Source organism: Ahaetulla prasina, chromosome 2 (assembly GCF_028640845.1).
Source record: "Ahaetulla prasina isolate Xishuangbanna chromosome 2, ASM2864084v1, whole genome shotgun sequence".
NCBI classification, from domain to species: domain Eukaryota; kingdom Metazoa; phylum Chordata; class Lepidosauria; order Squamata; family Colubridae; genus Ahaetulla; species Ahaetulla prasina.
Genome location: NC_080540.1, coordinates 2,558,381 through 2,573,558, shown reverse-complemented (window position 1 = coordinate 2,573,558; position 15,178 = coordinate 2,558,381). Strand labels below are relative to the sequence as shown.

The 15,178-nt window shown below is 44.7% G+C and overlaps 2 pseudogenes; one reads left to right on the top strand and one right to left on the bottom strand.

Annotated features, from left to right (window-relative positions):
* Positions 1–15,178, bottom strand: part of LOC131192838 (zinc finger protein 420-like) — a 265,780-nt pseudogene that overhangs the window by 79,900 nt on the left and 170,702 nt on the right.
* Positions 6,930–15,132, top strand: LOC131192849 (zinc finger protein 493-like; annotated as a pseudogene).

Below are 15,178 nucleotides of genomic sequence, written 5' to 3'. Positions count from 1 at the left end.
GGGCCCCTGAGAGAGAAGGGACCAGAATGAGGCCCAATTTGCTCACTTATCCAGAGAAAGGATGAGTTGAAACCCTTCCTCAGGACCCCAAAATTCGGAGTTGGCGTCCCAGGAATGGTTGCTCCAATGGGAATCCTTCTGTTGTGTCTGCGCCCCCCCTGCCAGAAAGTGACTCGGAAAGTGAGGGGGAAGAGCCATCAGGACTTACCTCTGGAGCACTGGCTTCCCTGGCTCAGCTCCAGGAGCCAGAGGCAGGCCAGGTGGAGGAGATAAAGAAGCCTCCGTCCCCTGACTCTTTCCCCCCCCAGGCCACGCCTCCAGACCCGGCTGATGGCAATCAGGCCTGGCTGGACCCTAGGTTTCGTAGGCAGGAAAGGCGGGAACAACAAAAGCAAGGGTGGGGCAGGCCTAGGAAGTGCTGAGTCATGGAGCCACACCCCACAGGAAATAAAAGCAGCAAGGGCTGCTATACCCCTTCGTGGCAAGCAGATCAACTGCTTATCTAGAGCTGAAGTACTGTTTGTTCCTGGTTGACTCATCAGTATCAAGAGAGATAACAGAGACACTTGGCAGACACTTGCTAGTTTGCTGCCAGAAGCTGATAATACCAGCTAATTAAGTCATCGTTCGGACTGAGGCGAGGGGGACAGAACACCTTCCTTCTCTTGAGTCATCTGTCTCCGGGCAGAATCTTCTATGATTTCTCCCTGCGGAGAAAGCCATTGTGTGCAGCACAACTGGATCTTTCCGTGTTCAACTGGAGGGGGGGTGTCCCAAAAAGGACACAAGTGGGCCCCGAGCGAAGCAATGTCTAGGGGAAGCAACAATTGCTGAGATGGGGAAATCCTAGGCCACTAGCTGATGAGGCCCAAAGCTAGGTCTCCTTCAGCCACAGCTTGCTTGTTTTTCACACGACCCCCGCCATGACACGTGTCTCTAGACTTCCAGTGCACCATCAACTCTTGCTTTCCAGGGGACTATCTGTATGACTCTCCTCCCTCTGCTTCACAGGGAGCCCGTTTCCCTGACCTCCCGGGAAGTTTGACGTCTGGGAAGCATCACCTGATGAGGATGTTTTTAACATTTATCTCTGTCTTCTAGGGTAGTGACTGTCATTTTTCCCTCCACACTTTTCTCACCACCCTTAATTACATAATTATTACAAAGTACATGAATACTGAAGTTCACTAATAAAGGTCAGAGTCTGCATTCCCATTTCTTGGGAGAAATCTCCATGTATCTCCAGGGATTTATTTACACAAAGGTAAAAAATCTGGATGAAATATATCGCTCCAGGCAGCCTTTTGGGGATATTTGGAGGATGGAAACAGGGATTGCCCCTCCTGGCTCCCTCATCTGTTCCGGAAGGTGAAGGAGAAAACTCAGAGGATGTGGCCCAGGCAACTATGGTCACAGTTTTATGAGGATGGTCTAGAAAATTGAGAGACATTAGCAGATGTCCAGCTCAAAACATCAAAAGCAGCACAATGTGTCATGTTCTGCCAGATTTGGGCAGGGCGGGAGGAGCGTCAAAATCACCTCCGTCTGTCAGCCCCTCCTTGCCCCAGAAAAGCTCATTAGCATGCTAAAATATCTCTATGGAGATTCTCAGTCCTCCAGGTCATGGTTGTCCCAAAAGTGCTTTTTCAAGAGGCAATTGGACTTTCTGGTTTTTCTTTGAAGATGTTTCGCTTCTCATCCAAGCAGCTTCTTTAGCTCTAACTGGAAGGTCTACAACATGGTCCTTTCAACAGGTCCAAGAAGGCTCTGCACCCATTTGCCCTACCCGAGTGACCCTGAGGACCCAGATAAACCTCCAAGTGGCCTCAAAGACTGTCTAAAAGGGTGCAAATGACCAGCTGCTTGCAAGGAGTATAATAAATTCTTCTATCATCCAATCAGAGCTGAAGAAGCTTCTTTGATGAGATGTGAAACATCTTCAAAGAAAAAGCCAGAATGTCCACTTGCCTCTTGAAAAAAGCACCTTTGAGACTCCTCGTGTTACATCTTATGGCAGAAAACTGGGAGGGTAAGGAAGACCCCAGAGACATTGTGGAATGACAATAATCTAGCCCGCCTGCCCATGAACAAGGAACTGATGGCGGTACTTTGCTTCTTTCCTGTGAAAATCTACCCAAAAACTCTGTTGGGCTCCTCCATTCGCTTTCCTCCCTTTGCTGTGGAGCGGCCAGAAAGGAGGTTCGCTCAGAGTTTCTTCTGTCCCGTGAACCTTCATTGGGTGTGGTCTCTGGGGAAGAGATATGACCCCCTGTGGGTTCAGGTCTGACAAGGGAATGTCACTTTTACTTCCTGGGAAACCTTTCACTTTTCCCAGGTCTGTTTTCCTTTAAGCTTTGATGTTGTGAGTCTCTCTCTCCCTGTCTCTCTCTCCATCCATCCCTCTCTCCTTCTCTTGCTGTGTGTGTGTGTGTGTGTGTGAGAGAGAGAGAGAGAGAGAGAGACAGACAGACAGACAGACACAGACAGGCAGAGAATCAATGGACTCCAATGGAATCCTTCCAGGTGACTTTCTGCAAGTCACCTTTTGCACCAGGACCTGGGGAGGCCCACAATTTCTGCCTGGCTTCTCCCAGATTCCACTTACAGAGCTTGCTCTCCAGGGCAGGTGCAGAGCTCCGGCCAGAGGCTGCCCTGCATAGCCTCCAAAGCTGCCCCCATGGATTTCACCCCAAGGTGCCAGCAGTGGTCTCTCTATTGGCTGATGACTGACTAAGCCCACTGCACATGCTCCACTGAGTCTGAGTGGTCTGGTAGTTCTGGCTGATAGTTGCTGCCTAGGAATCTGGTGGGGCCGGAAAAGAGTGGATCCCACGACTCAGATCCTCCCCAGGGGAGGGAACAAGGTTCTGAATCCCAAGGCTTGGAGGGAGCAAGAAATTTGCTCTTGGCTGTGCATGGGGGAGGGGGGAGGAGAGAAGGAAGCCTAAAGGAATCCCCTGCTCATATCTTCGTTTAGATATATAACTGTCTATAACTGTCTGGTTCGGTTCTGCAACCCAACAAGAAAAACACAGACTTCAGAGGATAATTAGAACTGCAGAAAAAATAATTGCTACCAACTTGCCTTCCATTGAGGACCTGTATACTGCACGAATCAAGAAGAGAGCCGTGAAAATATTTGCAGATCCCTCGCATCCTGGACATAAACTGTTTCAACTCCTACCCTCAAAACGACGCTATAGAGCACTGCACACCAGAACAACTAGACACAAGAACAGTTTTTTCCCGAAGGCCATCACTCTGCTAAACAAATAATTCCCTCAACACTGTCAGACTATTTACTGAATCTGCACTACTATTAATCGTTTCATAGTTCCCATCACCAATCTCTTTCCACTTATGACTGTATGACTATAACTTGTTGCTGGCAATCCTTATGATTTATATTGATATATTGATCATCAATTGTGTTGTAAATGTTGTACCTTGATGAACGTATCTTTTCTTTTATGTACACTGAGAGCATATGCACCAAGACAAATTCCTTGTGTGTCCAATCACACTTGGCCAATAAAATTCTATTCTATTCTATTCTATTTAGATTCCTCGAAGACTGGAAGGACCTTTGGAGAGCCAGCGGAGTGGCTGGAAGATTCCTTTTGAACCTATCAGAGGAGAGAAGCCGAAAGGGCCCCGGGTCAGAGATTCTTCTTTTGGAAAATACGAAGGGATCTTCACATGCTTGGATTCTTCCATTTCTCCCTGATAGAGTTTGGAAGATTAATAATGTGAGTAGATATTTAGGGAACCTCATTAGCGAAATTGGTCTTGTGATCTTCCAACGAGTATCCCATTTGGAGCAAGTCTCCCATTGGGTCTCATCCATCGTCACTGATGGACAGAAGAAAATAAAATCCACATCCTCTTTTCTCCTATCCTCTTAACTGCTGTTCTTTGCTTATATTTCAGGTTCTGAGGTCCTTCCAGGAATGGGGAGTAATTGGGTGGATTGCACAAATCTTTCTCCTGATCTGTCTTTCTGAGGGATCCCCGAGGATAAAAGTCAAGGTCAGGCTACCTCACTAGGTAAGGGAAGGCTGTTCCATTGGGTTGGAGACTTTCTAGAAAGATTCTGCTTCTCCTTAATTCTCTGTCTTCTCATGTCTTAGTCCTTGGATTTAGTAGGAGGTGACCCAATTAGAAAAATAGAACTTCCTCATCAAGCTAGAAGACTTAAGGCGCACAAAGGAATTCCCTCCCTTCAGAGCAAGCTTATTCTGAAGAGTCTTTGGGGGAGAGTGGAGGCTGAGGGCTTGAAGGGGATCCAGTGTGGGGATCATCCAAGTCATTCGCCTCAGTGATGGGGTGAAAGGGTCCCATGGAGGGTGGGGGTGGGATCCCATCAGAGAAGCCGGAAAGGGGCTCCTGAGGGGGACGCTGCGGCGGGGGAGGGTGAAGAGAATCAGAAGGAGGCCCAATTCTGTCTCTGACCCAAAGAAAAGAGAAGCTGAGGACCCCAAGGACACCCCCCTCCCCCGATGGTGTCTTTTCCTCAGAGGCGTCTTTGACTGTCTGTCTGTCTTTCCGCTCTTCCCGCCAGAATTCAACGGACCCTTTTTCCCGCTTCTCTGTCTGAGGGAATCGCACTGCGAGGGGCGTGGCAAAGAGGAAAGGGGAGGAGCCTCGCAAGCTCCCATCTCGCGCACGTCTTCCCTGTATGCGCGTGTGTGGGGGGGGGGTGTCCCAAGTCCCCTTCTCTCCCCGGCCCCCACCAGCATCAATGGTCCCTCCTACTCCTCCCCCCCCCACGCCTCATCCTGGGTCCTCCGTCCCGCCAACGTCCCCACCAGCAGCAGCAACAGGCGGAGCCCATGGCGGCTTCCCACAAGAGAGGGGAGAAGTGGAATTGGGAGGTGGGGGGGAGGGAGCTTGACAGCGGTTACTTCGGAGTTGGCTTGCCAGGAATCCGTTCCGCCAATGGGAAGCCTCCCTTTTGTTGAGTCATCTGTCTCCGGGTCGACTTTCTCCCTGCGGAGAAAGCCTTCGGAGCAGACACGGAGAAAGCGGGGGGGGGGGAGCCGAATGACTCCCCTCTCTGACCTATTGTGTGTGAGCGAGCGAGCGACAGAGAAAAAGAGAGGATCCCCAAAGGACGGGAGCGGGATCCCCTCCGCCTGACTTTCTGCAAGTCGCCTTCTGCACCACGATCTCCGCCCGGTTTCTCCCGGATGCCACTTGCAGAGCTCGCCTCTCCAGGGCAGGTGCGGCCCTGCACAGCCTCCAAAGCTGCCCCCCACTGCCGTTGCACCCAGGTGCCAGCAGGGGGCGAACTTCTGGCTACCCACTGACTAGCCCGCTGCGCATGCTCAACTCTGTCTGCGTGGTTGGGGAGTTCCGGCTGCGAGTTGTTCCCTGGGAATCTAGTGGGGGCGGCAAGAGGGGGGGGTGTCCCGTGACTCAGATCCACCCCAGGGGGAAGGAAAGAGATTCTGAGGCTTGGAGGGAGCGAGAAATCCGCCCCATAACTGCTCTTGGCTGTGCATGGGGGGAGATCCAAGAATGGGGCTGGGGGGAGGAGAGAAGGAAGCCTAAAGGAATCCCCTGCTCACATCTCCATTTAGATTCAGATCCCTGGAAGACTGGAAGGATCTTTGGAGAGCCAGCCGAGACCACTTTGCCCGGTGGTGCCGGTGCCTGGAAGATCCCTTCTGAGCGTGGCAGAGAAGAAGAAACAGGGAGGACCCCAGGTCAGAGATGCTTCTTTTGGGGAATACGGAGGGATCTTCCCCTGCTTGAATTCTTCAGTATTTCCCTGATAAGGTTTGGGAGATTAATAATCTGAGTAGATATTTAGGGAACCTCATTGGCGATATTGGTCTTGTGTCTTTCCAAAGAATATCTCATTTGGAGCGACTCTCCCATTGGGAGTATCCACTGATTCAGGGTTTTGTGGGCAGAAAATAAAATCCACATCCTCTTTTGTCCTGTCCCCTTAACTCCTATTCTTTGCTTATATTTCAGGTTCTGAGGTCCTTCAGGGATGTGGAGTAATTGGGTGGATTGCACAAATCTTTCTCCTCATCTGTCTTTCCGAGGGATCCCCGAGGATAAAAGTCAAGGTCAGGCTACCTCACTAGGTAAGGGCAGACTGTTCCACTGGCTTGGAGACTTTCTAGAAAGATTCTAGTTCTCCTTAATTCTCTGTGTCTTCTCATGTCTTAGTCCTTGGACTTAGTAGAAGGTGACCCATTAAGAAAGACAGAACTCCCTCTTCAAGCTAGAAGACTTAAGGCGCACAAAGGAATTCCCTCCCTTCAGAGCAAGCCTATGGTTGGTCTTTCGAAGAAGACCGACTCTTGTAGGGACCACCTTGAGTTGCATTCTGGCTCCTCCTCCATCCTGAGAGATTTCTCTTTGTTTTTGGCCTTCCTCAAGAGATAATTTTGGCTAAATTCCTACAAAGATCCCTGCTGGGCCATTTCCAACATCACCTGTTGTTGTAGGCATATTTCCTGGGTTGCTGGAATATCATTAATTTCTCTGGTTTCAAATGCAGAGTGTAGGGCGAATTTACAGTGATTGAGCAAATGCTTTGGTTGCCAAGAGTATAAACTTCCATGTGTTGTTCCAAAAAGTTAGGATAACAATCTGAGATTTGTTCTTCAGCATGTGGTGAGTTTGGGCTTCTCCTTTTATTCTTGGCTCCCATGATGGAGCCTATGAAAGGCAGAGTGTAGAAGAGGCAATTGGACGTTTCCTGAACAGGACTGGAAGAAATCTTAATTTGTGCCTTCAAGCTATAAAAAATGAAGTTGAACCTTTTCCTGTTTCCATGCTGTTTCTCCTTCCCAGTGGAAAAAATGGAGTTACCATTGTTCACTGAGTCATCTCCTTCTATTGGTGGAGCTGAAAGAGCTGCTGGATTTCCAACTCAGGTAGGAAGGAAGAGCTAATATGGGGGAGCGGTAGGAGACCTCTAGTTTCCTTTGGGGACTCAACCTATGACACTGCTATTCTTCAGCAAAACACAGCAAGAAAATTAGAAATTTAATTTTATGATCAGTCAAACTAGGCCCATCTCTCAACTAAGTTTTGGAGATGTATGGAATTTATGTCAGAGAGCACACAGTGTGACTGTGTGAGATAACCCAGGAGCAATACAGTAAGCAGAGGTTTGTATTTAAATAGTGGTTACAAAGAATATATATACATACGTATTCTTTAGTCAGACCTCAAACAAACAGCAACAGGTAAATTACAGCACGGAAGCACAGAGAGAGAGAGAGAGATACGCCCCAATATGGCGTCTTCTTATTACAGGCTCTTAAAGTGATATAAGCCGAAAAACAATAGAATAGAACAGAATAGATTTTTTTTTTTAATTGGCCAAGTGTGATTGGACACAAGGAGTTTGTCTTGGCGCATATGCTCTCAGTGTACATAAAAGAAAAGATCATCAAGAATTCTAAGGTACACACTTAATGATAGTCAGAGGGTACAAATAAGCAATCAGGAACCAATCAAAATCAATATAAATCGTAAGGATACAAGCAACAAAGTTACTGACTCATTCCCAGCCTTACATCATTGTAGCAGCTGGTCAGCTCTGGTCAAATCTTTACCCTGGCAGGTTATATAATTCTGGTTTCAAAAAAATGCCACATGGCCATAAAGTAAATCTACTTTATGGCAAGTATAATCTTGTTTTCCTATCTTTGGTGAAAGGGATAAAAACAGAAGCAGAAATGTTAATAAAATAAAGGAGATCATTCTAGATTTTAGAAACATCCCACCTGGCCATACTCCACTCCGTATCAAGGATGCAGCTGTAGACATGATCAACAATATTAAGTGTTGGGGATGCAGATAGCAAAGAATCTGAACTGTTCTCTCCACACATCGTTAGTGAAGTGCGCAAACCAGCATCTGCATTTCCTTCATCAGATGGGAAGAGTGCATGTTTCTCCTATCCCTGACCACTTTTTGCAGAGGCACGATGGAGGGCGTTTTAACAAACTGGTTCACTGCTTTGGTGTCTGCGGTGCTTCAGAGAGAAAGTCCATACAGAGAGTGGTAAGGACAGCCGAGAAGATTATAGGAGGCTCACTTTCTGTCATTCAGGATACTGCTATAAGCACTATGTGCTTTGAGCTCAAAATATTGTTAGAAACCACACACACACACACTTAACATTCTGTTTTGTTGCTCCCTCTGGGAGGAGATTTCAAAGTATTTCTAGCAGAACTACCAGATCCTGTAACAGCTTTGTTCCCTGTGCCATCCATCTGGAAAACTTAAAGATTTGTTTCTCTCGCCATGTATACATCCAAACTAAACTGTGTTGCTTCTCCGTGTCATATATGTGGGTATATGCATAATTTTGTATTTAATGATTAGGAGTGGAGACCCTTGAGGGCTGTATACAACAAAATGTCATTTTAATGTATTAGCATGCATCCAAAGTGACAAAGTTATATTCTCCCTTCTCTTTCTCTCTTGATAAATTGCTTTGTGTTTCATCTGCATCTTGATGGCTGGAAGTCCCTTCTTAGTATTTTCATGAAAGTTCATGAGTGAGCAAGGCTGACCCTTCAAAGAACTACAAAGACCATTTGGTTACTATGTCAGACAAAAATCCCACAGAACCTCTTGCAAACATGAGGAAATATTGGGGCCACTGGTAGATGGTGTGTCTATGCCACTTGATCAAGGAAGGCTGCTGACATTGAAGATCAGCAAATTGATAAAACATGCCCTAATTGGCTGTCAGGCATAGGCTGTGAATGCTGCCCTGTTTATCATATACTATGTTGAGTCCAACTAGGGAAATGTCCAATCAAGAATTTTCACTTTTTGGGTTTTGCAGATTGAAGGAGATCTTGCAAATTCTATCGAGTCTGCCTTTGGTGAGGTGGCCGTCCATTTCAACAGTGAAGAGTGGTTGCTGCTTGATCCCAGCCAGAAAGCCTTGCATGAAGAAGTCATGTTGGAAACGTCTAGGATTGTGGCCTCTTTAGGTAAGGATTCCTTTGGAGGAAAAATTAATTCAGACCAAGGTGTTACTAGATACTTTATTTACAATTTAGATCTGTACGTAACTTGTTAAAAATGATTGTATCTCTTTATTTTTCCTCTTACATTAATTGCAGTCCCCCTTCATGGTCTTCTAAGTAGCAGAGTTTCATTTAGAAGAAAGAGATCAGTGTGGTAACCAGCAAGGGTTGACATTCAGTCTTGTCATCCTTGGGCCCTGGGTCATTACTGCAGAGTTATTGGGAAGATGATCAGGGAGAGGGTGTTTTTGCCTGTTGCAGTTATCCTACTCCGCAACATATTTTGTCTTGCTTTGTGTTGCAATGACATACGTTGTCTTACTGAATACAAGTTGAGTGCATCGTAGTCAAGACAATTTATGTGCCACATCCTGATGTCAAGACTTGTTTTTGCTTTAACCTTTTAACTGCCAAGAATGAGGGCTAGATGAGCAGCCACCTAGTCTTTTAAGTTAGTGACTAATATTCATACTGTCAATTTTTTTTATTTCTCAAGTACGTATTAGATAATATATATAAGTATAAGCATGAATTGAATATATAAAATGAATACAAATAAAGGAAAATTAGGACAGGGACGGTAGGCACAATGGTGCTCTAATGCAGACCTTACAGACCTCTTAGGAATGGGGTGAGGTCAACAGTAGACAGGTTAAAATTTTGTGGGTTTGGGGATGAAACCAAAGAGTCAGGTAGTGCATTCCAGGTATTGACCACTCTCTTGCTGAAGTCATTTTCTGCGGGTTTGGAGCAGTTCATTTTAAATTTGTATCTATTGTGTGTTCATGTATTGTTGTGGTTGAAGCTGAAGTAGTCATAGACAGGTAGGACATTGTAGCAGATAATTTTTATGAGCTACGCTTAGGTCATACCGAAGGCGGTATAGTTCTAAGTTGTCTAAGCCCAAAATTTCAAGTCTGGTGGCATAAGGTGTTTTGTTGTGAGTTGTAATTTCTCTCATTGCTTTCCCTGCAGATGCCCAGTAATAGATAAATCTATGCATTGGGACAGCAAATCGTACTTTGTACATTATTCTAATTTATTTTTCTTCCCCCACAAGCATTTGATGCGCAGAAGAAGGAAAACGACCAAGAGCCAAATTTAGTGCCATTGCAAATAATCACAACTGAAATTCCTGAAGAAACATCTACAAATAAGCGGGGAAGGAAGAAACATGAAAAGAAGCACAATTTGAGAGAAAAATCTATTCTTGAATCTGTGGAAATAGATCGTTTCCTGACCAAACGTGATTCCAAAGAAAATACGGGGAAACGTCAAAGTAGAAAAAGATTCAAAGCAAACCCCAATGTTAGTAATCACTGCAAAACTGGAAAAAGCTCCAGCAGTAATCTTACTTCACATAAAATGATCCCGTCAAGGGAGAAGCGCTACAACGGTGTGGACTGTAGAAAAAACGTTGGATGGAGAGGTAATTTAACTTCTTGTAAAAAGAACCACACCAGAGAAAAACCCTATAAGTGCCTAGAGTGTGGAAAGAGCTTCAGAGACAACATTTATCTAACCTCCCATAAAAGGATACATATTGGAGAAAAACCCTTTAAATGCATAAAGTGTGGGAAGAGCTTCAGGTACAGAAAGTGTCTGAAATCTCACACAAGGATCCATTCAGAGGAAAAACGCTATAAATGTGTAGACTGTGGGAAAAGGTTCAGTAGGAAGTATTCCCTTACTTCCCATAAAAGGACACATACTGGAGAAAAACCCTTTAAATGCATAGAATGTGGGAAGAGCTTCAGCACTAGTAGTTACCTGAAGTGCCACAAAAGGATCCATACAGGGAGAAAACCGTACAAATGTGTGGATTGTGGACAAAGGTTCAGTAGGAAGTATTCCCTTATTTCCCATAAAAAGGTACATACTGGAGAAAAACCTTTTAAATGCATAGAATGTGGGAAGAGTTTCACGACTAGTAATTACCTGATGTGCCACGGAAGGATCCATTCAGGGGAAAAACCTTATAAATGTGTGGATTGTGGGAAAAGGTTCTGTATGAAGAATTCCCTTACTTCCCATAAAAGGGTACATACTGGCGAAAAACCCTTTAAATGCGTAGAGTGTGGGAAGAGCTTCACAACTAGTAGTTACCTGATGTGCCATGGAAGGATCCATTCAGGGGAAAAACCTTATAAATGTGTAGATTGTGGGAAAAGATTCTGTCTGAAGAATTCCCTTACTTCCCATAAAAGGATACATACTGGAGAAAAACCCTATAAATGCATACAGTGTGAGAAGAGCTTCAGCACTCATAGTTACCTGATATGCCATAGAAGGATCCATTCAGGGGAAAAACCCTATAAATGTGTAGACTGTGGGAAAAGGTTCAGTATGAAGAATTCCCTTACTTACCATAAAAGGATGCATACTGGAGAAAAACCCTATAAATGTGGAGACTGTGGAAAAACCTTCACTACAAGCAGTTATTTTACTAAGCATAAATTGATCCATGCGGGAGAGAAACCCTTTAAATGCCTAGAGTGTGGGAAGTGCTTTAGGCAGAGTGGTGGCCTTGCTTCCCATCAAAGAATTCATACAGGCGAGGAACCCTGTAAGTGTATAGAGTGTGGAAAGAGCTACAGAACTAAAAACCAACTGACATCCCACAAAAGGATCCATTCAGGTGAAAAACCTTATAAATGTACAGAGTGTGGGAAACCCTTCAGGACAAGCAGTGCCCTTGCTTCTCATAGACGGATCCATACAGGAGAGAAACCCTATAAATGCTTAGAGTGTGGAAAGAGCTTCAGTGTAAAGAGCGGTCTTACTTCTCATAAACGGGTCCACACGGGAGAAAAACCCTATAAATGCCTAGACTGTGGGAAGGGCTTCAGCCAAAGTAGTGGCCTTGCTACCCATAAACGGGTCCACACGGGAGAAAGACCCTATAAATGCTTGGAGTGTGGAAAGAGCTACAAAACCAGCAGTTACCTGAACTTCCATAAACGGCTCCACACAGGAGAGAAGCCCTATAAATGTCTGGAGTGTGGAAAGAGCTTCAGTTTAAAGAGTTCTCTTACTTCTCATGAAAGGATCCACACAGGAGAAAACCCTTTAAATGCCTAGAGTGTGGGAAGTGCTTTAGGCAGAGTGGTGCTTGCTTCCCATCAAAGAATTCATACAGGCGAGAACCCTGTAAGTGTATAGAGTGTGGAAAGAGCTACAGAACTAAAACCAACTGACATCCCACAAAAGGATCCATTCAGGTGAAAAACCTTATAAATGTACAGAGTGTGGGAAACCCTTCAGGACAAGCAGTGCCCTTGCTTCTCATAGACGGATCCATACAGGAGAGAAACCCTATAAATGCTTAGAGTGTGGAAAGAGCTTCAGTGTAAAGAGCGGTCTTACTTCTCATAAACGGGTCCACACGGGAGAAAAACCCTATAAATGCCTAGACTGTGGGAAGGGCTTCAGCCAAAGTAGTGGCCTTGCTACCCATAAACGGGTCCACACGGGAGAAAGACCCTATAAATGCTTGGAGTGTGGAAAGAGCTACAAAACCAGCAGTTACCTGAACTTCCATAAACGGCTCCACACAGGAGAGAAGCCCTATAAATGTCTGGAGTGTGGAAAGAGCTTCAGTTTAAAGAGTTCTCTTACTTCTCATGAAAGGATCCACACAGGAGAGAAACCCTATAAATGTCTAGAGTGTGGGAAGAGTTTCAACCAAAGCAGTCAATTTAGTTTCCATAACCGGACGCATACAGGGGAAAAACCTTATAAGTGCACAGAATGTGGAAAGACCTTTGCTGCAATTGGCTATCTGATTTACCATAAAAGGACCCACACAGGAGAGAAACCTTATAAATGCCTGGAATGTGGAAAGGGCTTCTGTGATAAGCGTTCCCTTACTTCCCATAACAGGATCCACACAGGAGAGAAATCATAGGTAGGCAATGAAGAGTTTGAGAACAAGCCAGTCCCTTACCACATTAGTACCCACTCATGGAAGAAACTATGTCACCTTAGTTCCCATAAGAGGATCTACACAGGAGGGAAATAGAAATGTACGAAACGGGTTTTTGTGCAAACAAGATGCTTCTTAAGAAAGAATCCACAGAGAGTGAAAAAATATCCTGTGGAAAGCAATCAACCTATTTACCATAGTAATATGACCCAGATCAGGACAACATACAGGGCGGAGGGAGATCCCTTTAGGGACTGCAGTGTCCTTAATTTGGGATATGCAACTATGTAAAAATACAGAGTGTCAAAAGAATAATGTTTGTGGGGAAATGTTGTGAACAGTCTTCCTTCTTTCAGAAGATTGCTGTAGGAGCAACTGAATAAATGGATTGATACCTTGATGAACGTATCTTTTCTTTTATGTACACTGAGAGCCTATGCACCAAGACAAATTCCTTGTGTGTCCAATCACACGTGGCCAGTAAAAAAAAATTATATTCTATTCTATTATTCTATTTTGGGAAGCTCCCAGGATAAAGTTCTTAATTCAAAAGATATTACCTATTCAGTTAAGGTGTCACTGAAGAAAAACTGTGTTAAACAGCTGCCCCTTTCTTTACTCCAAACGATTACAACCTTGCTTGGTAAAGCTGCTTTATCTTTAATTATTTTTTTATCTGAACTGAGTCTGGGATCAGCCTCCAGACTTTGTAAAGAAGTGGTGTATGCAAGCAAAACAAAGCAAAGCAAAGATGCATGTCGCCCAAAACAAGCCGAGGGTCAATGCGATTGACATCGATATCACAGTCAGTTCGGTCAAAGCACCAGAGGCCAGGACAAGAAGCAACAGATGGAAACTACACAAGGGGAGAAGCAACCAGAAATTAAAAGAGAAACTTCCTAACAGTGAGGACAATTAACCAGTGGAACAGCTTGCCTTCAAGCCTTGTGAATGTTTCGTCAGTGGAGGTTTTTTCAGTCACTGGTCTGAAACAGTATATAGGTTCTCCTGTTTGAGCAGGGGGCTAGACTTGAAGGCCTCCAAGATCCCATCTACCTCAGTCTAGTCTAGTCTAGTCTAGTATTAATGCTCTCTTAATTAGTCTAGACGAGTCTAGTCTAGTCTAGTATTAATGCTCTCTAAAGTCTAGTGAAATGCTCTCTAATTCTATCCCTGCTCTGCTCTTACTACTCTACCCTACTCTAGTCACCCAGCTGAAAAGGACTTTAAAAATGGTTTTATTGATCCAACAGTGTATCATATGTGCAATATTTTTTAAAAAGGTTTTTCATCATTGGCATCCTTCAGTCTCAAAAGACTATGGTATTGTGCTCTGGAAACAGCTTCCAGTGTGGCTAGAAAGGCCAATTTGAGAGTGGCAATCCCTTCCACACTGAGGGCAGATACATTCTGTCCCCTGCCCAGCCTCCAAATTTTGCTGGTTCCGGGACTGCGTCTTTGCCTCAGCCTGCCGAACAAATGTCTCTTCGAATTGGAGAAGGCCATGCTGGGCCTTTAGCCTCCAAGCTGAACGATCGGAGGTCAAGGTTTCCCAGTTGTTAATGTCCATTCCCAGGCCTTTAGGTCCCTCTTGCAGATATCTTTATATCCTAGCTGTGGTCTCCCTCTGAGGCGCTTTTCCTGCACTAATTCTCCATACAGGAGATCTTTCGGAATCTGACCATCCGCCATTCTCACATGCCCAAGCCAGCGTAGACGTCGTCGTTTCAGTAGTGTATACATGCTAGAAATTCCAGCACACTCCAAGACTGCGCTATTTGGAACTTTGTCCTGCCAAGTGATGCCAAAAATACGTCGGAGACAGCAACAGCAAAAAGGTTTTTAATTTCTTGATTTAAATTATTTATTGTTCAGTTTCTCAGATTAAAGTAATCAGTACCGTATTTTCAATCTCTCAAGATTTTCAAATGCCACTTTACTGCCTGTATTTTATTTTCTGATATGAAGTTCATCAGAAAGATCAATCATAGTTAACATGCCAGGTTGCTATGGTTTTGGAGAAAATTGTTACTAGCATGATTGTGACTTTGTACTTTTTATCTTAATATAGCTTTCTTAAAAACACATTTCCTGATTATTAACAACCTTTCCCATTTTGAAATGTTAATAAATTATTGGAAACAAGGTAAATGATGCCCTACTTTATACACATTGAACAATAAAGCAAAATGAAGAAACCAGATGAATATGTAAGTGAACTTATCGGGGGGGAGGGGGG